This window comes from Hirundo rustica, chromosome 1, assembly GCF_015227805.2.
Source record: "Hirundo rustica isolate bHirRus1 chromosome 1, bHirRus1.pri.v3, whole genome shotgun sequence".
Taxonomy (NCBI): Eukaryota; Metazoa; Chordata; class Aves; order Passeriformes; family Hirundinidae; genus Hirundo; species Hirundo rustica.
In genome coordinates, this window is record NC_053450.1 from 67,335,325 (window position 1) to 67,360,433 (window position 25,109).

Below are 25,109 nucleotides of genomic sequence, written 5' to 3' on the forward strand. Positions count from 1 at the left end.
AGTGGTAAAAGTCAAACCACTCTGCTTACATTAATGAATGGTTGATCATGTTTCTTCTCCCTGAAAGAAAGTTTCCACCGTTTGCTGTGGAACTGTTTGGTCTGAATTTATGTAAAGAGTTATTTTCGTATCTTTTGTTCCTAATGGGAATAGTTGAAAGCTGCTTGTAGAAGAGACAATTAGCTGATAAAGTGGCTGTTTTGTAAGTATGACATCTCCTGTTCCTCTGTTGGAAAACCAAAGAGGAGCACAGGAGAGCAGACTATAGACTAGATGAGAAGATTAATGTATTGTTCATACATGTAAAGTATATAAGCTGATGTAATTAAGTAGAGTGATAACCTAAGTTATTTGCTTTCTGAATGGCATGAGGAAAAGGAAGGAAAGAATCTTAACTTACTGTCTTTGTGCTAATATTTTCTACACTAAAATTAAACTGCATACCTAACTCTTATAGGGAAAACTGAGATTTCTTTCTTAACTATGACAGCTACTTGCACAGAAGAGTGGTATGAGAATATTAATAAAACAACTTTCTGAAGTTCAAAAATTTAATAAAGGAACTTTCAAATTTAGTTGTTTTGTATTTAGTTATGACCCTGTTTCTTTGGTGGACGTGTTTTCTACACTGTAGTGTCATAGCAACTACTAAGAAAGACTTCTTCGTTTGCAAATAATAATATAAACAATATTCTTGTCTTTTCTGAATGGATGCTAGTAGCTGATATGATTTTAAAGACTTGACTGTTACTAAAGTGAAATTTGAGTGTAAGAATGGATATATCTTTAGTCATCTGTACTTCCATTCCAGTTTTTACCTGAATTATCTGCTTTTCGTACATGTAATATTTAACAACTTTCTTGGCACAAACCAGTGTAATCATGAAAGGAGTTGGCTACTTCAAGCCTTGAAATTACTAAACCCTAAGAAGAAGTATAGGTTGTCTTAAGGCGCATTGTAACTATTTTTTAATCTCTTGGAAGTGGTATCTGAATTATGTTTATCTTGGTCTTTCTAACGGGGTGTTAGCAAAAAAATTCCCAATTGCATGTAATATAAAACATCCTGCCACACTCAAATTTCCTCTCATTCTGGTGATGTTCATGGGTCACTGACATACTTTTCAAATCATTATAAGTAAATCACTGGGTCATGATATTGAAAAACTGTACTGTGGGCTCCTCAGCTTGGAATTATTTCAGTAAGTATGTGACTTGTAAATAGTTAAAGGTTAGGCCTCTGCTTTGAAAAAATGACCCAAAATCGGATAACGAGACATTGCTTCGTGGAAAACTATTGCAGAAGTAGATTGCCTCGAAGAGCAAATATTTGAGATTGAGGAGAACTGGAATTGGATGGCATGAGTGATGCTACTAAGCATCTTTTCACAGATAAAAGTAGTTTGTGTTGTGTCAGAATTAGAGGCTTTGGCAGGTGTTCATCAGGGGGTCAAAATAAAGGCAGACAGGTACTGGGCAACATAAAACCTGTAGGGAAAGGGAACAGAAAAATTAGAGAGAATAAAATGTGTTGCTCTAGAAGATAACAAAATATTTCATTGGCTAAATAATATTTCACCTTTTTTTTTTTTTTTTTTTTTTTTTTTTTTTTTTTTTTTTTTTTTTTGTCATATACTGACATTACAGAGCTCTAGCAAGGTAATTAGTAGAAGAGATCGCAAATCCAGAACTGAGAAGGGAATGTGGAGGTGTTGACTGGGGACAATTTACCAATTGACAGGTAGAAGTTTTGACTAGCATCACTTGCCTGTCTATCCAATTTCACACAGGAAAAATCAGTTTAACCTTCTTCCTTCCTGCCCCTCTTGACTCTGAAAAGGGCAAATTTAACTCTTGACATAGGATTTAGTTTCCAGGAAAATACCAATGGGATCTTTGCAAGGTCTGGGATGGGTTTATATGCCCCAGTAACATACAGAATAGGCACATTCTCTGCTTTCATTTGCATCATAGGGCACACCAATATAGTCACGGAGTGTGTTGGAATAATTTTTGGGGAGGTGGGAAAGACAGTATATGTATTTGGATAAGTCATGATGTTTCCTGAGCAAAAAGTTACATGGTGTTCCAAACCGTGGACCATATATAAGAAATTAGATGTACGTGTTCTTTAAATACTTGTAATTTTCTTTTGCATTCGTGTGCTGAAGATAACACTGAAGTAAAAGTATTTTACAAACTTTTTTGCCATATTCATTCTTGATGAATAAGCAGAATGTCATTATGGTTTGGAAAATCAAATTTAATTTTCCATTCTCTATGTAATTTTTCCATTAATATGGAAGGTTGATAAGGCTTTTGCTGAAAGGATCTTATTTAAGTCATCATATTTTTATTTAGAGTTTATTTAGAGCTTGCTTTCTGGAAGTGTGGAACACTTTTCGCTAGAAATCTAAGAGCAGTGCTGACAAATCATTGGTTTGAGCATTCTTGATCTGTGGAACACTTCAGCTTGCAAAGCAAATATCCATTCTCAACATTTGCTATTCTTTTGAAGCTGGTGAAGCACTTCAACTACTACTTGTAAGTTGATTCTTCTTAATTTTATATCAAAGTATTTTGAAGCTAAATGTTCATCTATCATCATAGAAACCCAGCTTGGGTATTTTGGCAAATAGATGGTCTTCTGTTCTGGTGGGAGCCTCGCAGGGAGGAATTTGCAAGCCTGAGGTTTTCAGTTGCAGAGAAAGGTTTTAGAAATGCTGTTTGAGCTGACACTGCTTTCCTTAGTTTAGTTACTAGTGATGGAGTTGAATTTGGGTCTTTAAATAACATTTCCTAACCTATACAAAAAAGTTAGTTGATACGTTCCACCAGAGCCAATGTTGAGGAGTCATTTGCAAAGTATATAACTTTGTCAAACAGTTGAGCTGAGAGCTGAATGAGTTGGGAGGCTTTGTTTTGGTCTGTCATGAGGTTGGCAGAAGTGTTGAGAGCTCCCTACTTGCTTTGCTGCATTGCAAGTTAAACATTTTGGGATAAGTGGTTTAAAACAGTATAGTGCTTCCAAATTTTTTCCCGTGTGTCTAAAGGAATAAAAATAATTCAGTGTTGACTGAACAATTTTTTTTTTTTTTTTTTTTTTTTTTTGCGCGTGTGTGTGTGTTTTAGGAGGTGCTTTCTTTCCTTTTGATGCTTGCTGAAATGTTCTATAGCATAGCAGACCCACTTATAAAATAAAAAGTTCCAGTTTTATTCTTCTGTAAGTCATAGTTCTCAACATCTTGATTTTCCCTTCAGCATAGCAAGTGCCTAACCTACTTATTGCACTATTTCATCTTAAGTAATTTTAATTTTAGGGGCTGATTAGAAACTTAAACATTCTGTGTGTTTCCATATTGCTATCTAGCTTTTGATGTACACTAGAATGAGCCTCCATGTAGAAGGTTCCTGTTTCATCTCTTTCTGGAATATTCAAGCAAGAGTTATTCCTCAACCCTGAATCAGTCAGGTGTTTAGGGAAAAAACTCATGTCCTTCCAGTTACTAAAAATGCTAAATTTTCACTTCATTCAGGGTTTTATTCATATCTGCATAACTGATGGAGATTTCCAGTAATGAAAGTTTCTCATTCCCTGAAGCATTCTGCTAAATATCAGATTAATAATCCTTTCCTCATGATGTTATGATGTAATTAACAATGTTTGTGGCCCAGCTGCTAAAGAGCTGGTAAAATTGAGCTGGAAAACTGATGCAGAATAACTGAGCAACACTACAGAATTGGAGAAAATAGAAGGTATAATTACCACATAATAGGCGTGTTGAGATTTAGTGTAAGAACAGTGGCAACTCTCAAAATTTAAGAATTAGGTTGTTAGCTTCATGTGTCTGCCCCTGCTGCTGAAGTAAAGTCTTTTCCTAGGCATTCTTTCCCTTCCTTAGGCAAGTATTGTGAAATAGATTGCAAAAATTTCTCGACTGCAGTATATTTCTGTGCTGAATTAGCTCTAATCTGTACTCAGCTGTGATGTTGTCAGAAAGGAGCGTGGGGATAGAGCAAATGCTTAGGGACTAGGGGTGTTATTATGCAGTCCTTGAGCTGCAGTGCTGATTTTCAGCATTCTTGACTTTTTTTTTTTCACTTTTTTTAAGTTTGATGCATATGTAGACTGCATACCTTGTTTCCTGCATACTGAAGTATCTTTTGGGTTTGTGCTTGTAAAAGAAAAGAAAAGAAAAAAAAAAAAAAAAAAGATGCTGCAAACAGCAAACAGCTGACTGACTCAGCAATTAGTAAATCAAATGAAATGGGATATTTCTAGGAAGAAACCTGAAGGTTTGCAGCATGATTTGGGGAAGTGTGGGCTGAATTGCTGCACTGCCAAAGGCTGCATTAGAACAGCAGTGCTTTTTTTAGAAAAGCTAATTCATTGGGTTATTGTCGCTGTTTCCTCATCCTTGTTTTGACAGTGTTAATGGCTCTCAGGGTTCTGTTTCGACTACCTGAAAGTAGTTACTGACTTTACAAAAAAGGGGCAAGAAAAAAATTGGGATCTGTATTACCACCTGAATCCATTGTTTTGGAAACTTGATAACGTAATGTTTCCTGTGTTCCTCCATGGTAAACAAAACTTCCTGAATTAGGGACCATTATCTCACCTGAAGCCAGAAAAAGTTTGCCTGCTTTATTTTACTTAGAAGAATGGAACATGTTGTTGCTGTTGTTTAAAGTGATCTTGCTACTCTTGCAAGTGAGAAATGATAGTCATTTGTCAGCTCAGCCAAATTTCAGATGCTGTTGCAAGCAGCAGAGCTTTGCCTGGAGGCAGATGCATGTATCCGAAACTAGAATTTCTGTGGGAGGGTTAGTATTTGTGCATGAAGACATATGCTCAGCCAAGCAGTTTGTTGGTTTGGGTATGTTTTCTCCTCTTGACACTGACAGACAGTCTTACTGAAAAGCTTCAAATCTGGCAGAAGGCAGAAAACCATTCCCTCTTCACTATTTATTTGCCTCACCACAAAATTTAGTTTTTAAATAGAACGTTAATATTTTCAAAGGACTGAGTCCCTAAGCCAGACTTTTTTTTTTTTTCTTTTTTTTTTTTTTTCTTTTTTCCCCTAGATGAAATTGTCTGTATTACTTCTGTGCCCTAGGGTAACTTTTTTTTTAGAGGTTTACTTTTGAGTACTGTAAACGTAACTATTCCTGGAGTTAAAGTCCTCTTAATTAGCAATGTGTTATTTTGGACTTTGGAGTCATCATATGCTTGTTCACCTCTTAAACAGCTCTTTCTAAGATTTCCATTACTTACTGGGCGCTAATATTGTAATGTCTGATAATATAAGGCTTAGTAAAAGCTTGTGGACAAGAATACAATTTTCTCGTTTTCCTCTTTGATTGACTAGTGCTAATTACATAGTGCAAGAAACTACTTCCTGTTAGATTTGTGAGGGTTTTTTTTATAGTTTCATTTGGTTCCTAAGTTGGTAAATATATAAACAGCCTTTTTAAGCTCTGTATACAGCCACAATTGATTTAATTTAGAACTCTAATATTTATATTAATTTTGCAATGAAGCTATTGAGCTGAATAGATAGTGGTCTGTCTCATGTGAGGGTGCTGCAAGAAATGGTTTCTCAGTGTCCAAAAAAAAATAACTGTATGTGTGGAGCAGTGGTTGTACTTTGGGGATTTTCTGCCAGAAAATTTAGCACTTTGTTTATTATCTTTGTGAGAAAATATTAATATCATCGATGCCCCTTGCAAATGTTGAGAATCATTGTGTAAATGTGACATTTGCTTTTGCAAATTTACCGGTTGATTTATTTCAAGTACTGCCTCTCGTGAATGGCAATTCTTAGGATCTTGCTTCGTTACCTCCCCCTCCCACTTTTCTCACTCTAAGTAATGTGCTAGCATTCCTGCTATAATACTCTGTGTGTGTGAACTCAAAAAATTTAAGCCTTTGATTAGAAGTAGAACAATTTTGTAGTTCTCTTTCTCTGCATATAGGATAGAGTTGCTGTAACTTTATTATCTCACTGTTGTTAACACTTGCAAAATGATTTCTTGGCCCATGGAAGGCAGAGGTTGTGGTCTTTCAAGCAGCATTAAACAGCATATTTGAATCTCTGTTCTTCTGATAATCTCTGAGGTGATGGAAAATATTTGTAGTTATTTCACTCTGTAGTTCCATTAGTAATTGTCAATGGAAATGAATAAAATAGATATGGGAATAGCTCATATACATTTTTATTCCCCTAAACTCTGTTTTCCCAAGCCATCCACACTGTAAGCTTTACTGCTATCTGAGTGTTTTGCAACAGGTCAGAGAAAGGGAGTTTACAGATTATTCATTTGAGTATTAAACCTAGAATGAAGCAGGCAGTTCTCCTGAGGCCTCTGTGTGCTGTTGAAAAAGTCATTGATCATAAGGCGTGCAATTTTACAGAACATAAAATTTATGAGGGCAGCTGTCACTGATTTTAATGTAGTTATGTATTTAGCTATTTTGCATTCATTATTAAATAGGATGTTTTTACTCAGTAGGTCTGTAAACATTTAGTCTTTTCTTATGATTTAGGGAAGACTAGAAAATGGTAAAGCCCCGTCTTTCTCAGCTGAAGGGACCCTCGTTAATACGTTTGCCAGTGTTAATATTATGTACGCTTTTCCTAGCAAAGAGCAGCATTCTGGAAATGGAAACTGAGCCACATTTATAAAAACTCGGCGAAGAAATTCACATTGTGTACGTGGCTACGCGCATGCGCGCAGGTAGCTGGGGTTTCTGCTGGTTTGTACCCTGGAGGAGCTGATGATTCTGGCTGGTTGCTGCTGCTTGCTCCAAGGCTGTTGCCATACTTGTGTTTTTTGGGGAAGATGACTTATCTGCTAGAGTAAGTGATAACCATCAGATGTCTCCTGAGCTTCATGTGACTTGTGGTGAAGAGTTGCTGGTGAGGTCCAAAGTCAGTGCTCTTCACACAAGAAATGTGCTGTCTGTAGTGCTGGGGATGTGCATCTGCTGCTGGTCCCACCTGAGCTCTTCCCAGCAAGGGGTGAGTAAACAAGACTGGAGTTGAAACTGGATAGGAAGGTGGAGTTTTTAGAGCAAAATACAGCTCAGTCTTTATGTTTTCATAGCCTATTACAATGGAAACATTACTGGAAAAGTACACTACCCACTCTTTGTAAACAAACAACGCAAACAAAAAACTTCAGTTGACACAAACATTACTTTTTTTGGACTCCTGGATTCCTTCATAGTGAATGTTCTGTCAGTTGAAGGAGCTGAGAGGTGTCTAATGCATTTTTCACTGTGGTTCACATCCTCCCTACACACCAGTGCTGGTTGCTTTGCATACTTGTGAAACAATGAGGGTAGTGTTTCATGGTGGCTGAAGAGAAGGTGCAGAGGGTGTCTGCCAGCTCACAGCAGTCAACACACAGCTCTTTGTTGATAGTCCCACTGGAAGCAAGCGTGCCTGGATTGATGCTCTGTGCTCCTACTTACAGCTGATACAAGTTAATGCTATCAAAATAAACTGGGTTTGCTGATTGCCTAAATAATATTTTTGAATCATGGTAGTTAAAAAGTTTTCTATCATCTTTACAAACCTGCAGCGCTTCTCCTGATTTGTGAATAATTTGGGTTTTTGTCTTTCTGGAGAGCAGTTGTGAGTTTATGAAAGATAGTTGGTTTCTTTGTTTGTTGGTGTTTCTTTTTTTGTTTGTTTGTTTGGGGGTTTCTTTGGGGGGGGGGTCGGTTTGTTTTTTTGGGTTTTTTTTTTTGTGTGGTGTTTTGTTGTTTTTTTTTTTGGTGGGTTTTTTTTGTTTGTTTGTTTTGTTTTATTTTGTTTTGTTTTTTTGAGTTGAACAATTCTGTGTAGGTAGTTTGAATTATGAAAAAGCTATTTATTACAGTCCAGAGGGATTTAGTAGTGATGCTGAGTACGACAGTATACACTTCACTGGTGAGAGAAGTAGACTGTCTTGTATTTATTTATTTTTTTTTTTTTTTTTTCTGGTGCTTTCCAGTAGTGTAGTACTCTCAAGCAACATGAAAGTAAGCTTTTCAGTAGTCTTGATTTGGGGGTACAGGTTGGGGTGCATTTTACAGTTGACTTCTAAAAATCATTATTTACTTCAAATTACCTCTGTGGGTTGGGTCACTCTTGGTCCCTATCATGCACTGCTTGTGTTGGCTGGTGTTGCTTTGAGTCCCTGTCCCCATGGGCAGCAGGAGGCCTGTGAGAGGAAGGTGCTGCTGCGCTGTTTGCATGGCTGTGTGTGCAGAATCATTGCTTGGCTGGTGAACAACCTGCTAGTGAAGGCCAAGAAAAGTAATGACATACACTTTAGATGTCAAGTCTGATCAAAGCAACTGTTACCTTGACAGTTTTTTCCTAAGTTTTGGGGAGATTATGTGATAGCAGTGTGTACTTAACAGCTGTTAAACATAATACCTGTCTTTATGGTTATGCTGATTCTATTATAAATGATGCCTATGGATCTTTTTTTTTTGTTCAGACAAATTGCATGCTGGAAAAAAATCTCTTTGGATTGTCTCCATTAAGAAAGATTTACTCAAATGATTTTTTCCCCCCCCTTGCTGTCTTTCTGTATAAGATAAAGCCATGGAGACTTATGGAACAAAACCATGGTGGTTTTGTTGTTCACTCTGTTTTTTTTTGTTTTTTTTTTTAATTTGCTTCAGAATTAACAGGAAGATTATGTGGTTTCCTCAGTGTTACAAATCTGTTTTCTCCAGAAGTTAATGGCACCCCAATAATTTAATGCTTTTCTGCTCAGTCTCTTGCACTGATTTTTCTGACCTTGTGCGGGGTCATACCACTGTATTGAGCTGGTAGAGGAAAAGGTTGATGCAATGGAGTTGGCTCCATATTTTATGGCAAGTGCATGATTTTGTGTGTGTGTGGAGGTGTTTCACTGAATACAAAAGAAATTGACTGCACAGGCTAGAAAGGTAATGCATGGCTAAAAAAATCATCCAGCCAATCTGTATTATATTTAGGAAGAGGTAAAAGCGGTAAGTGGGGTGTGACAAGTAGGGGTAGCTATTACATTGGGCATAGATAGCTCTGCATGATTGTTGCTGTTTTTAACATTAAATGTATCATAAGGAAGTTCTCCGCATAATAAAAATGGAAATATTGAGACTATTCAGTATAGCCACTTGCTTGAATATGAGGCAGTTACATTTTGCACTCTGCAAACATTGTGGCTGTGAATCTGGTCAGCACATTAGACTGACTGAATAAAATTTGTTTAGGTTTAAATAAGTTTCAAATAAGCCTTTCTTCATTTTTAAGTGATGTCCTGGTTTTGGCTGTGATAGAATTTTCTTCTTAGTAGCTGGTACAGAATTTTCTTCTTAGTAGCTGGTACAGAGTTGTGTTTTGGATTCAGTATGAGAATTATCTTGATAACACACTGATGTTTTAGTTGCTGCTAAGTAGGACTTACTCCAAGGCAAGGAATTTTTAGTGCCTCATGCTCTTGACGGTGAGGGGACATGGCCAGTTCAGCTGACCCAAACTGGCCAAAGGAATATTCCATACTACAGAACATCATGCCCAGCATATAAGCAGGAGATGGGGGATAGGGACTTGGCCTGGGATACAAATCCTGGATGTGTGGGGGGTGGCTTTGTTGATGGATGGGAAGCTCAACGTGACCCAGCAATGCGCACTCACATCCCGGAATGATAGCTTGTGCCCTGGGCCACATCCAAAGCAGCGTGGGCAGCAGGGCCAGGGGTGGGGGATTCTGCCCCTCTGCTCTGGTGAGACCCCACTGCAGTGCAGAATCCAGCTGTGCCCTGCAGCAGAGAAAGCATGTGCACCTGCTGGAGGCCAGAGCTGGGACACCGAGATGATCAGAGAGCTGGAGCACATCTCCTGTGCAGACAGGCTGAGGGATTTGGGGCTGTTCTGCCTGGAGAAGAGAGGGGCTCCAGGGAGACTTTAGACCTTCCAGTACCGAAAGGGAGCTAAAAGAGAGCTGGGGAGGGACTTTATATGAGGACAGATAATTATAGGACAATGGGTAATGGCTTTAGACTGAAAGAGGGTAGATACAGGTTAGATATAAAAAGAACTTTACTGTGAGGGTGGTAAGGCATGAGAACAGGTTACCCAGAGATGCTATGGATGCCCAGTCCCTGGAAGCATTCAAGGCCAGGTTGGATGGGGCTTTCAGCAAACTGTTCTGGTGGAACGTGTCCCTGCCTGTGGTGGGGGGTTGGAACTGGATGGTCTTTAAGGTTCTTTCCAATCCAAACCATTCTATGATTCTGTGAAGATCAGAAATACATAATCAAGGCAATGTAATATCCTCTCTAACAGGAAGCTCGGGGACTGGAGAAAGCCACATGTGATGCTGTTACAGAGCAAACGAAGGAAATACGGCCCAGATAAAAAAAGCTATTTTAGGATGTCTGAAAACTCATTACGTTAACAGTAGCCAGAGGTTTTTTCAGTAGTTCTCTTTCAGCAAGGAAAGCACATTGTATGGGATTTTGTATAATTGTTTCAGCTAATTGTTCTTGTTCATGCTGGCTAATTAGCATATGATTATGAAATCTAAGGACAAGATGTGTTTGGGAATAAATACAGTTACACAAAGGTAGGATGGCAATTCACAAAAATCTTAAATGTTGGAAAGGTAGCCTGGGAGAATAGGATTTGATTTAGAAGAATAAGTGGAATGCCTTATATGTAGGTCAAAATAAAATATGGAGAACATCTGTTAAGTTCCTCCTGCCCCTCCATTCCTCACCAAGGATTATAAAATGAGACCCCACACTGCAGTATGGGTGACAAAGAGGAGGTGTGTGTATGTATTGGCATGACTAATTGGTGGTATGATGTGGAGGATGTGGAGTTGAAAGTTTTGCCTTGTTCTGTATTGTGAAGTTCAAGTACTGTATCTGTTTTGGTCATTGAACTTCAGGAAAGATGCAGGCACACTTAATGTGCCTCAGGAGTGTAATGACTGATGATTTAGAGAAGGTGCTATGTGCAGAAGGAATGAAGGAATGATTGAATTGGCATTTTTGTAACCCAAAGAAAAGATCAAGGGAAATCATAAGCTTTTAAGTGTGTGGAAGCTCACTACACATAAGTGAACATCTGCCCTCGCTAGCTGTGCCTTGCTTACTAATGGTAACAAGGGCTATTCCCTGTGTCTCTTCCTCTCACTGTTTGGCTTTTGGTTTGGTGTTTTTTGAGGACTGTTTCTAGTCAGTGTCTGGACAGCACTGAACAATGAGCCCAAATCTTAGGATACTTAAAAAAATATATATAAATTAGCAAAACCACTACAGTAAAGGTCTTCATCTAACCAGACAGATGTAAAAAGAAATACTTGAGTTTAAACTTTAGAGCAGATAGAAGAAAATTTACTCCCAGTCTTGTCAGCCACTTGGCCAGTAACACACCTGTTTCCCCTTTGGTAAAAATGGATCGTGTTCTCCTCCCAGCTCTCTGAGACACCTGAGTTTTAGTGAGGAAAAGTGCTACACAAAAGGCTAATTGAACGTAAGCAACACTCTTATTTTTTTGTGCATGTGTATTGCGTGTTACAGTGCAGTGTGTAGAGCCTAGTCAGATACATCATGGAAGTCTGTTTAATCTCTTGAAGGCAACAGCTAATTTGCTTTGATAAAGGAGGTTGGGTCCCTTCAGAATTTTGTCGTGTTCTTTTATATTAACACGTTTGGAAAAGAAACAAACATGATTTATGTTGGGTTTCCTGCTGGATGTGTCTTGGATCATATTTTTCTGGCCCTTTGAAACTTCCCCATTTTTTTCAGATTTGGTAAAAAACTGGTAATCATTATGAGGAGATCTTTAGCCAGTACTATTAATAAAAATCAGACTTTAAGCCAAGGCATTTTCCCCTTCTACTTTGGTATGCAAAAAAAGAGAAACTGCCGAGTAGTACACTTGTTTTACCTGCTTCAGTATTGGGGTAATAATTAATAATTAGGTGGTTGGCAAACATCTTTTCTATCACTGCCAATCTTAGCCTTCCTTACCATATGCTTCCTCCATCTTGTCATGTTACCACAGTATCAGCATTTTTAAAATTTTTTTCCTCCCTTGTACAAAGCTTTTGTCTGGGCAGATACCTAGAGGTAACAGTTTAAACAGGCAGAGCAAGAAACTTGAGTAACTTGGTAGGTTCAGATGTAATATGGCAAGTGCAAGATACAGGCTTCAATAATATATGGCAAATATTACCCAAGTGTGGAAAAATTTCAATTGCATTAAAAATTGAACAAATCTCTCTTGAATGTTAAGACACATTCTTTACTTTTCAGCTGCTTAGAATTTCCTTCAGACATTGCTGCATTAACTGGGCAAAGGCAGAGATTTGAAGGAATTCATTCAGTATTGCTGCAGTTTTAATGGATAAGACTTGGAAAGGCTCAGGCATCGTTTTTCAGGTGTCACTTTTTTTTTTTTCTGTAAGTGAAAAAATGTTGCTTCTTAAGCGTCAAGTCTGTGTTACTGTAATAACACCTTTTTTTACAAAACTGTCGTTATAAATGCTAATGTTTAACTTGTGGGCGAGAGATGAAAGAATGTAAAAACCCCTACATCTATAAACTAGAATATGTATAGGAAGATTTAGTCCAAAAGAGTGATCATCTGGGGAGCTGCTCATGTGAATGTGTGCTGTTTTTTGAGGAGGCTGTTTTCTTGCCTTGTTGAGAACAATTCATAGTTTGTTGTGCTAAGTATTCATGATTGGATAGAGGACGACATATATAGAACTCAAAAATAGATAACAGCTTATTTGGGAGGACAGGCAGTCCTCCCACTTAAATCATATCATCTGGAAGGCTAAAAAATGTTGATGACTTGTTCCACCTCTCCACTCTTCCCTGCATATGTTGTTTTCCTCACAAGCACAGTTCACTGCCTCTTTTTAGAAACAGTCTTTGACTCCTTCTCCCTTGCATGGGATTTTAGATTTTGAAATCCTAAATGGGAAACTTTCCTCCCTTTCCACCTCAAGCTCTGCCAGAACGGAGCTAGGAACTTATCTGAATTTCTGTTTTTCCTCTAGGGCAGCCTTAAGACCTTGGAATTGGAATACCTCTTTTCCTTCTTGGTTCATGTCGGAATGGCCTAGGCCGGTCTGTTGCTCTATGGTTCCTGCCCCAGGTGCTCTACAGCAATGTGTCGGGATTTCTCCACCAGTGCTAGTGGACCAGCCAGATGGCTGTAAACCTGCAGAGGAGGTGAGTACAAACTGTGTTCCAGGAATTTTTGATGCTTTGGTCAGGTCTGTCTGCTTTGGGTGTACTTAGTGACTGCCTAAGAGCTTGGTCACTGGATTGTGCTGGGTTTGTGTGACAGGGTTTTGCTAGAGACTTGGTTGGAGGTGTCCTCTCTGAGAAGCTGCTAGAAGCTTCCCCTGTGTCCAACAGAACCAGTGCCAGCCATCTCCCAGAGGGACCTGCCACAGGCCAAGGCTGAGCCCATCACTTACAGGGGTAGAGTCTCTGGGGTACTGTATAGGAAACACACGCTAGACCAGTGTGTTCCTGAAGGACTGCACCCTATGCACAGGACCCATGAAGAACTGCAGCTCCAGGGAAGGACTTAGATTGGAGAAGTTTGTCGAGGGCTGCTTCCTGTGGGAGCAGGGGAGAAGTGTGAGTAATCCTCCCTCGGTGGAGGAAGGAGAGGCAGAACCAGGATGTGATGAACTGACTGTAACCCTCTTGCCCTGTTCCCCCTTGCTGCTAGGGGGATGAGAGGGTCGAGCAAACTGGGAGTGAAGTTGAACCTGGGAAGAAGGGAGGGGTGGGAGGAAAGCTTTAAAGATTTGGTTTTATTTCTCATCCTACTCTGATTTGATTAGTAATAAACTGAACTGGTTTCCCCATCTTGAGTCTGTTTTGCCTGAGATGGTGAGAGATTTCTCCCTGCCCTTATCTTGACCCAGAAACCATTTGTTGTATTTTCTTTCCCTTGTCCAGCTGAGGAGGGATGGGACAGTGAATTTGATGGTCACCTGGACTGCAGCCAGGGCCAATACTTCACATGCATATTCCGTATTTTACTGTTCCTTCAGCATCCTGTTGGACCAGTTCACTTGTCTACAGCTATTAAACAAGTTTCCATAGGAATCCCCTTAGATATTAGTGCAGACCTAATTAAGCTGTCAGTGTGGTTCTCTCTGAGTATTGAGAAGCATGGTATCCAAGTGAATAAAGGACCTCATTATTACTTTTCCTAAATTCACCTTTACCCTCTCAGTATATCTTGAAAAAGAGTTATTTAGTCCTGTGAACTGGAATTCAGATCAACTTTCCATCCAGATGACCTAAGAAAGCCTGAGTTTTATTTTCTGTGTTTCTACAACAAACACAGTACCCTTAAAGCATCCTTGTCAGACAAAAGATGATTTATTAAGCTACCACTGTGTAGTCATTGGCTGTGCAGTGAGGTGTTTAACAACCGAGTACTCGTGCAGCCTCCTCTGTGTGTGTGTCTCCTACGCTTTTTTAAGCTTGATTGAAGCAAGATGGAAAACCTAAGTTTAATAGGATGGACAGGCAAAGATGAAGTATGACACATCCATTTCCTTGGGCAGAAAAGTTTAACCAGTGCGTTGTATTCAGTGTCTTAAGTGGTGTCCTGCACTTGGAATCATTGGTATGGACATTTTGTGCTAGTTTTTCATCCTGATTTTTTTTTTTTTTCTTTCCTAAAACCTATTAGCGGTTTTCATAGATTAGTTTTCACTAACTGACTGAGCTCTGAAGGATTCTTTGGGTCCAATTCTGAAGTTCAGGTTCAGCATGCTAAAATGGGAAAAGTGTGTTTCATGTTTGAGTGGGTCCTTTTCCAGTCAGCTTCAAAAGATCCAACATGTAGTCTTAAATTCAGTCCTTCAGAGGTATAACTGGAACAAGTATCAGTTTAGAGGAGAGGAAAAGCTATATCCAAAATTACTGCCTAATAGTCTTAAGTAGTAGAGACTGCTAAGAAAAAAAAAACAAACAACCTAGGGTAAAAAAAAAGTGCAGCAGATTTTTTACTTCTGGGTTTACTCCTTTTGGCCACTCAAGTGGTATCTTCACTTATTTCTTTCATGGTAGCCCACTCACCTCTTTGGTGGTTGCTGACTAATGTTGACTTTAATGAGATCACAGATTTGAGTAGAAATAACTTCTACTGGGGAGAATACCTGATTGGTCTGAGTCTGCACTGAGAGACTGATGCGGCTGAATAAGCACAATTGCTCTGTTATTTTTCAGTTGTGTCAGTTCTCTGGTTAAGTTTCTTCATTGCTGTGTAGATTTTTGCTGGCAGAGAAGAAGGCTGGCATGTTGGAGTAGCAGCTACTTACACAGTAATAGTGTGCTGATAACTCTTTAACGTGGTCTGGCTTCCAAGGAATGTCTACTCTCTCTTCTTGTAAAGATTCTAGAGCTTTCAGAGAAGATGAAAATCTTTCAGAAAAGGTATTGAAGAGTAATCTTAAATGTCTTGGAACACAGAATTTTAGACAGTGTTTTAAAAATATCTTATCTCTGATTTAATTTGAACAGTGATTTTATTTCTCAAATTCCATGATTTTCCATTAATATATAGCTGAATTTCCAAAACAGTTCCATCATATTCCTTTCTTTAATATTTTCTGAAAGGCTGATCTTTTTTATGATGACCTGTTTGTCTCTTGGCTTCTATTCAGGAATTAATTTTGCATTGTAAAAAAGCTCAAGGTGCTACCTTCATAAATAAATTGATGACAAATTAAATACACTAGCTGCTTTTTCATGAAGTGCCTGACAGTTTCTGGGGATGGGAAAAAAAAAAAAAAAAAGAGCAGAGCAAAGTAGTAAGCACCAAGGTATCTGAAGAAATGGAAGCAGTTCCCTGAAGTCTGATGCATACCTGCTATACTGAATGTTCCGCTGATTGTTTTCCCTATGCAACTATGCAGAAAATTGTTATCATCACACATATAGGTGACTGAGGAAACAAGTGAACTCTTCCACAAAATAATCTTTGTGTCTCAAATTGTATATCACACTCTCCAGATTTCTCTGGACTGCTGCACTGCACAACAAATAAAAAAATAAAAATTTTATTTTCTTTTTTTTTTTACCTTACTGATGCATTTTCTATATCTTGATATGGTTGTTTTATTTAAATCTGTCAAACTAGGATGAAAATTTACAAGCTAGACCAGATGAAAAACATGTTTTAGAATCATTCACTTTAAGAGTATAGTCTTGAAATTTAATGTCTGAGCAAATCTGCCATTTTTCTTTCTAAGAAATATTTAATAAACAAAAAGAAATATTTAATAAATAAAATCCAGCACAATTTGAAATGCATTTATTACAGAATAATGAAAATGTAGGGTTTTTTTTTTTTTAAATGACCTTATTTAAATAATTTCCATGGCCTAAGTGAAAACTATTTGTTTTAAGTTTTATTGATTTTTGTTTTTCTAACATTTTCTCCCATAATTGAGCTCGAAGCTCAGTTTGTTGTTTCTTTTTTAAAAAGTGCAGATTTTTGAAGCTGTTAACAAAATAGGACTTTTGTTTCTGTAGAACTCAATTTATCTTTTCCATAGTGCTGCTTTTGACCAAATGTGAACTTGAATGTAAATTCTGATATTTGCAGTGAAGTTGAAAGCCGGGAAAAATTATGACCATGTTCAATTAAAATCTCTGTGATTTGGTGCATATTTGTCTACTTTTACAGTTACAGAAACATATTTAATGGATGGGTGGATACGGTGTGCTCCAGGCTTTTTTAATCACGTGGGCTGCTTTATATTTCCTAGTTGGGTGGGTACTTCTGCCATTTTCTCCTCCTCTTCTTCTACAGTCTTGAGTCCAGCAGTAGCAGATTGTTTTCCATCCTTCCTCTACATTACCTGTTATCTTAATTTTTGTGGGTATGGTAGCAAACTAGGAGATGCAGATGTAAGAGCAGTGGCGTAGGAGGGGGCATCTGCTTGCAGGGACCTGTACTGGTCATAGCTGCTCCCTGTCAGAGTTAGGGGTAGTTTGCTTGCTTGAAGAGCAAAGGGAAAAAAGGCACTGAAAAAGAAAGGGAGAGTAGAACTCTGTGGTGAGAATGTCTCAGTGTGAAACCAACCATTGCAAGCCTTTGTTCGAAATGGGCAGCACTGATGCATCTGTGAATTCTCTTCTGATGTCAGGCATCACAGGTCAGCATATAAAACTCAGTTGCTCACCTGAAGTCTGAATTCTAGAGTTTAAGCTCAGGTCCTGTGGAGATATCAGTACCAGTGCTGAAGACCAAGGTGCCACATGGACAAAGATCCAGGACTCTAGTCCTGAAGAAGAGCCACTGCTGTATCAGTCTGCTTGCAAACTATTCTGGCAACTTCTCCCTATCAGTTTCTTCTTGCCTTGTCCAGTCTTGAAAATGTTCTTAAGTATTTCCAGACCTCTGCATTAATTATTCTGATTTTTGCTTTTTATCTGTGAATTCTTTTCTTCGTGTTCACCTCTTTATTGTAGAACCCAAAATACAGGTATTGCCTACTTTAGAAATGAGCTTTACATGGAAAATTTTATGAGTCTCATGATTGAAGAAAATCTCATGGTTGTTCTTTTTATACCGTGGGTGCATTTGCTTGGATTAACAATTGAAACCAAGTGCTTAAAGTGTGGAATTTTTTCAAATTTGTGTTGTCAGTGATCTCTGGAAAGACAGAATTAAGAAGAACTGCATCTAAAACAAGTGAGTCTAAGGGGGAAAGGGAAGGATGGATGTGAAGAATCTTTTCTTTAGTGCAATACTGTGTGCATTAATTAAGTATGAAACAGTTGTTAGCAGCAGAAGTTACCTGCTGAGCACACAGCTTTGTGATGTGAGAACAGGCTGATCTGGGAATGGATGCTTAAAAGCTATATGGCCTTCCTCTATAAATACAGCCTTTTTGCTTTCTAGGTAGACTTTTTATTAGCCTGTGGATCTAAAGCGAAGGAGCACAAGTTTCTGGGAGAAACATTGTAAAAATTCCATGTATTCTAAAATCTGACAATGCTAGTTTTTCTTTTTTTTTCCTCCGTATCTGATCAGTCTTTTCTTTCTAGAGAAAGAGAAATGTGCCTATGTTCTGGTTTTTTGGTTTTTTTTTTTTTTTTCCCCTAGACTTGTGTGGATGGAGATCTAATGTTTTCTCTGTATTTCAAAAAGTGCTTAGCTGCAAAACTGCTCACTTATTTTGCTTAGAATTTGGGTGTTTCCCTAGACATGATGAGGTGTGGTACTTTTCGATTTCTATTTTAAACTGTCTGCAGTGCCACTTTTAAAAGAATGGGAAGTAAAACTTGTTAACTTCTTTGAATTCTTTGCCATTCTTCATTCTACTTGCAATATCATTCTTCATTTTACTTTTCATTTGCCTGTGCTTTTTTCAAAGCTTTTCTTCTAAAACACTATTTTGAATATTTCCCACATATACTGTAGGCAGAGAAAAAGTATTCTTCTAAGTTATTTGGTGTTTCTTCAGTTTTCCCTGCTGGATTTTAAATCTACAGTAGAAAGTTTTCAGGATTAGAGGTTTCTGCACTTACACACATGAGGATGTTTGAATCTATTGACTGTAATTTACCCAATGTTTCCAAAAGTCTCCTCTGTAATTTTTTTTCCTCTAATTAGCTGACTCTGCTTTTCTTTAAATCAAATTCTTGCCTATTAGTGATTCGTCCTTAATGATGGCTATTTGCCTATGTAATTTTCTGCCATCTTTAAAAATGGTTGAGGAATTTATGAAAAATTTTATTCCACTCTAGCTTCTGGCTTTGATACATACCTAAAAAATAATCAGAAGCTTTGTGGAGATTTGATATTTTTTAACATTAAAGACCTAGCTTGAAAGATTTGATAATTTCTTACAACATACAAGGAAGGTGTCGAGGCTGTCCTGTATAAGATTTATTCATTTGAGATTGTTCAGAGCCTACATAGGCTTTTGTCTATGAAAAATATGTGGCTAGTTTTGTGATGGTGAATTCACCTGACCTTCAAGTAGTGAAAGATTTTTCCTTGAAGTTTGTGATTCTTTCATACTGACAGCTGAGTTTCTAGTTCCCTTCTAACTTAATGGCAGAATAGAGAGTAAATCTGAAACCCTTTTTTCTGTGTTCATCACAGGTTTTCAAGAGGAATTTGCTTATTTCCTCAAAATACTGCAAAAGTAAATGCTACCTGACTTTTGAGTGTTGACATGTGCAGACTGAAGAGAGTATAATCTGCAGAAAAATGTATTATTTGACACATTTGTTTGAAGAGTGATCTATTAATAAGGATAGTATTAATTTTAGTTCAATCTCAGCTTGTAAATTCCGAGTTTGTTGTTGGACATGTTAATGTAGAACTTTTAAAACATTTTGGAAGTCGATTTGATTTTCTAAACCATGCAGAAACATTGTAAAGGAAGATGGAAAATATGAGTATTGAGAACACAAAACAGCTCATTGTGGTTTTACTTCCACATAGTCTAATCTAGTGCATATGATTTCTTAAAGAAACTTGCTCACAATACTGATTTTTTTTTTTTTCCAGAAAGAATTTTAACTTTAAAAGAAGTCCTGTCAGGTAGCCTATTCTACTTACAGATCATCTTGCACCTGCCAAGTTACTTAAAATGACTTTTGGAAATGTATGAATTCTTGATTATCAGAAATTCTTGGCTGCTTGCATGCTTTGTTTCTTAGGCAACCTGTGCCTTGTCAGGCAGGTGATGCTGCTTTTGGCTGGAAGCCTTCAGGCTGTGTTACATCCTGTCACAAGACTGAGTACCTAAAACATGCAGAGGTGTTTACAGATTTTTCCTTGCAGACAGCTAATAGTGTACCAATAGCCTAATCTCTGCTACTGTGACACTATTCCACTGCAATATAAATTTTGGGTAGTTCAGCTTTTAATTTCTTAAAAGACCATTTAGATCCACTAGGGAGCCTAAAATCACTTAGTTTTGAGCTGTTTCTTCTGAGTAATGGTAAACTTGCACAGTCCGTACCTCACATGACAAATGGTTTTTCTTGAGGAAATGGAGCTCCTCACCTAGAACACCTGTGCTGATGTGACCTCAATTTTTCTCTAGAAGTCCTGTAGTGTTGGGGTTGAAAGACCAGCTAACACAGCTCTTCAGGGAGTTATTAAAGACTGGAGTCAGTTTATAGCTCTGGGATGCTGATCGGCCGGAGTGTTGCTGTGCTGAAAAAGCTAAGTGCCGGGTCACCATCTGTGAATCTTCCAAAAAGAAAAGCTATTCCAGTGGTTCTAGTCCACTTCAGCCTTCTAGGCTGCTGTGAAGGGTAGCAGAAGGCTCAGATAGGTCTTACTGATGCATCTTCAGCCGTTAATTATTGCATTTCAAGGGTTTATGAGCTTAGTGTTTAAATCATCTCTTGCTACTGTTAACAACAAAAGCTTTTCACTCATGAATTGCTCGTTGTCTTCATGCTGCCTCTGATAGTCAGTGATGAAAATACTGCCTTTATTCTCAAGCTGGCTGTTTCTCTTAGTCAAGCACCCCTCAGAGTGTGCATGTGTAGTAGCTATGGCTTGGAAGAGGAACGTTTGCTCTCTGTCAGCATCCGAGGTGTCAGTAACCCAATTTAAGACTGCAGTTGTTTCAGGAAAAGAAATAACTGTCTTTCGGCTTATAAATCTGCTTTCCAAAAAGGATTGCCTGTTCTGCACCTGTCATGAGAGGCAATTCTGCTGCTCAGTCTGAGAGGGAAAAGATTTGAATAGCAGTGTTTTGAGCTTACCTGCCGGGACTGTAACAGCCGATAACTTAATGGCCATGCAAACACCTACTTCTCCTTGCTGCAGGGTGTTACATATCTGTGTATTCACTTCCTTATGTGTTGCAGTTAACCTGTGCTGCTGATGTACTCCAAATATTTGAAGCAGCTCTGTAAAAAGATGTATAGTTGCTTTTTTTGTTATCGGATTGGCAATATTAAGTAATGTATTCTGATTTCTCACTGGACATAATAGAGGTATATTTTAAATTTTAGAACAGTTGAGAGAATGGGAATGTATGAAGAATCCCTGAATGAGATGTCTGGTTTTAGATAATTTTTATGCAACCTGTAGAACAAGAGAGAAAGGAAGTTGTTGCCTCAGATGTTTGAAATCTACTTCAAAGTCATAGAATAGACATCCAGTAAATCTCAGCTGGTTTCTATGACAGCAGTAGTCTTTGTACTTTTATTGTGTTCTTAATTTCCAAATTTTAGCTATCCTCTTGAGCTCTTGAAATATTTAGAGTGATATTCTGATAGAGAATATTTCATCTCCCTCCTGGATCAATTTATTCCTTTTCTTGCATAGCAAAAATTGCTGTGAAAAAAGAACGTAAATCCAAAATCTCTGCATTGAATTGGTTTGAACTTTTATTATTTGATTAAAATATTGTTCATCTGGCCCTTTGAAACCTTGCCCACTGCAGCTTTTTCCTGCAAGCAATACAGGGCTTTCTTAAAGTCAACCTAAAGAGGTCTGACTATGACTGGGAAAAAGAGTAATTTAAGAGATTTCAAAGGTTTTTATTTGAGCAGTTGTGTAAGTAATCTTTAGTTCCATTCTCAGAAATGCTGTATTGAGGGAATTTGGCATGTCTACAAACTCACTTGAGAAACCATTAAGCACTTATTTGCGAAATTGTAAATTGTTTTGTCAAGTTCAGTGACTCTAGTTGTTTCTGAAAACTACAGGTACCAAAATAGCATTGTATTTTCAATTAACTTTCTTTCATTAACTGAAAGAACTTGTTTTAAAAGCCAATTTTTCAATTCAGAAACGTTCCTTACCCTGTAAAAGTATTTAGAACTAATCATAAAAGTTTAGAAGTTAAGTAAAGAGTACTTGGGTAGGAAGCTCCCTTCCAACCCAATGTATTTTATGATTCTGTGATTCTAAACAGGGAGAATCAGAAGTTCGAGTACACAGTCACATAGCTCCGTACAGTTGTTAACAGCTTGACAAAGTTGTAGTTGGAGTGCATAACGGTTGTTCCATTTTTGGTATTGCTTTTCTATGTGATGAGAGATTTTAACCTCACAAGAGCTTTTGTAAGAATAATGATGCATTCTATTAATTCGTAGGAAAGAAGGTATGAACCAATAGCTTCTGCCTTTGTGTATGAAGTTCATCCTTGTTTTTCAACTCTTGTCAGCTACTTCTATGTTTGTTATTCTGCCTTTATTCCAAGGTCCACCATTTTTAGAAGCATAATTGATTTTTTTTCAAATGGTCAATTAAAAAACTGACTTATGAATTAAAAAAGTTGCTTCTGGTAAATTAAAAGTGTAGTCTTCCTACACAGAGCAAGAAGATTAGAAGTTTATTTTACTGACCTACATTTCTCAGATTTTTCTGAAGTGCAAGCTTGCTTTTAATGAATTGTTTTCATACTGTTCAGACTAGTATGATCTGCTTTCTCTCATCACCTCCTCAGAACTTACTTGCTGAATTGTACTGAACAGATGAATACTAAAACCTTTAAAAATCCATCAAATGATCATAGCCCCGTGAAATATTTTTCTCTTATATTAACTTCTGAGAAGAATACTGGTGTTCTCAAACTCTTGAGGATTATTTTGCCTGTGGAAATTTACTGGATGCGTTTGTGTTACTGTGAGAAAGATGAGGAATATCCTGTTTTCCACAAGTGATGGACTGACCTAATTTAAATGGGTTTTTATCACTTGCTTTCATAGAATTGAAAAGTAGTGCTTTGTTTATCCTCAAACTGACCTGATGTTCTGATGGTAATGAGATCTCTGCACTAGAGAAGCACTAGAACCAATTTAGAGCATGGGCCAGTAAAAAAGAAAAAAATAACTAAACAAAACACATCAGCCCAGTAGCAAAAGTAGTTCTGAACCTGTTTGTAGTGTTGGCATCACTTCTGTTTTCAAATGTGGATGTAACCAATGGGATTTGCCTCATTAATATTTCAGATATACAAAGGTGCAGACACTGGTCGCAACAATTTGCATTGGCTCCGTTTTTTAGAAGTTTGCTCAAAAATCCATACACGTGCCTAATATGTGTATACCTTACAGCAAGTCGGTTTTTCTCCCTCATTATTAAGTAGACTGAGAAGCTAAAAATTCAGTTTTGTGTAGGCCATCAATCTTCCCTTAGATGCTGTTCAGTTAATAATTTTCCATTTGGTTTAAACTGATATTAATAGCTTAAACATAGCAAATGTTGTGTCAGGATTTTGATGAGCGCTTATTTTGTGCCAGATTCTGTTTATTCATATCTGAAATTCTGGAAAACAAACTTTACATCAGCTTTGTCTGGTTATGTGCTGCATCTCTTGTAGAATCCTGATTTAGCTGAATAACAGCAATGAAGTCCTTTGTCAAGTCTGCTACAAAGTCGTACTGAAGACTGATCACTGATATAAACAGTGATAAAGTTGATCCAAAGATAAAAATGACTGAGTATTTGTATGCTGTACTGGAAAAGAGTAAGTTTTCTTTCCCATGCCAACAGTGTTTGTAAAAGAAGTTGTTAAGTGAAACAATGCTCTTTATATGACCAGTAATTTTAAAGATGACCTTTTCCTATCGTGTCAAATGTAATATGGATTTTGTCACGGGAGAGAAAAATTCACTTGACCTTCAGAAGTAACAAGACTTGAATGTACCCATTTTTCCTCTTTTCACTTTATTCTTGATAAAATACAGCCTTTGTTCCTACCATTTCCAAGGTGTTTTTAATGCTCCTTTTTCTTCCATAGTATAAGGGTTCTGTAATCTATAATCCAGTACTTTGAAGGGATGAAAAATACTTGGTTTTGTAAAAATCTTCAATTCTATCACATTAGGTAATGCAATTATTAAGGTACATGCAATTATTAAGCCTATGCATTTGGGGATTATTTCTGTGGTTGCTAGGCTGCTTCGTAGATGCGGTTGACTTTCTTTGCCATAAGAACACACTACTGATTCATTTTGAATTTTCTCTCGGGTTCCAAAGATTTCTTCCTGCAGAGCAGCTTCCTAGCATGGTAGTACCCAGCCTATATAGATATTCATCGTAGAATCATAAAATGATTTAGGTTGGAAGGAACTTCAAAGGTCATATTCTAGTTCCAAGGCCCTGCCATAGGCAGGGATGCCACCAACTAGATCTGGTTGCTCAGGACTTCATCCAATTTGGCCTTTAGGAACAGGAATTTGTACTTCTTAGTTACTGATTTTTTTGGGGTTTTAACCTGCCTGTTTTTCTAGCTCCTGGAACTGGCCACCCAGATCCATTCCTGCATGTTGTTTCAGGGTATTGTCTGCATGCTCCAGCCCAGCTGGGTGTCACCTGCAACCTTGCTGGGCATGCTTTCAGTCCTATCCTTCAGCTTCTCAGTAAAGACACTGACAAGCACCAGCTCCAGTTTTGGCCTCAGACAGCTGCCACTGGTGGTTGTCTGCCAGCTGGACTTTTTTATGGCTGGTCAGAACCCATAAAGCCTAGTGGTCCAGCTAGCAGTCCACCCCCCTGATAGCCCACTTCTTTAGATTAAATCTCATTAGGTTGTGAAAAAGTACTCTGGAAGACTGTTATAGTCCCTGTTGAAGCTAACACCATTCACTGTTCTTCCTTTTTTCACCAAACCAATGCTCTCCTTGAAGTGAGTTACAAAAATTGTTCAAGTATGCTATGGCTTTGGTGTGTCTTTACTGCCTGTTGCCCTTTTGGTTTTTGTGTTGATCTGGTTGGGGCTGGGTTTGCTTTATTTTGATGTTTATTTATTGGTTTGGTTTTGTGTGTTTGTATGTAAGATTTCTTACATAATCTTTGCAAGGACTGAAATGAGACTGACTTAGCAGGTGGTTCTCCAGATTCTCCTGTCCTATTTGATGATAACTTTTTTTCTAATCTTGAGGACTGGGAAACTCTGGATCACCATTTCAGACCTTTCAGAGATGGTAGAGAATGGCCCTGCAGTAAGATCATCCTGCTACTTCAGGATACTCAGATGCTGCCTTTCTTGTGCCATGGAGTTGCACATGTCCAAGTGATTTAAGACATCCCTGACCCAGTTTGTGTGTCCTGCTCCAATAACAAAGGAGGTGAGAA

The 25,109-nt window shown here is 38.0% G+C and overlaps 1 protein-coding gene across 2 annotated transcripts in view; it reads left to right on the plus strand.

Moving 5' to 3' along the window:
- The window catches only part of GALNT1 (polypeptide N-acetylgalactosaminyltransferase 1), an 87,683-nt gene that overhangs the window by 12,212 nt on the left and 50,362 nt on the right, over nucleotides 1-25,109 (plus strand). The window contains exon 2 of one of the 2 annotated variants that reach the window (XM_040055224.2): nucleotides 13,063-13,237. The gene's annotated coding sequence lies outside the window, so the exon portion shown is untranslated. The remainder of the gene's footprint in view (nucleotides 1-13,062; nucleotides 13,238-25,109) is intronic. The other variant, XM_058419386.1, reaches the window with a different exon arrangement.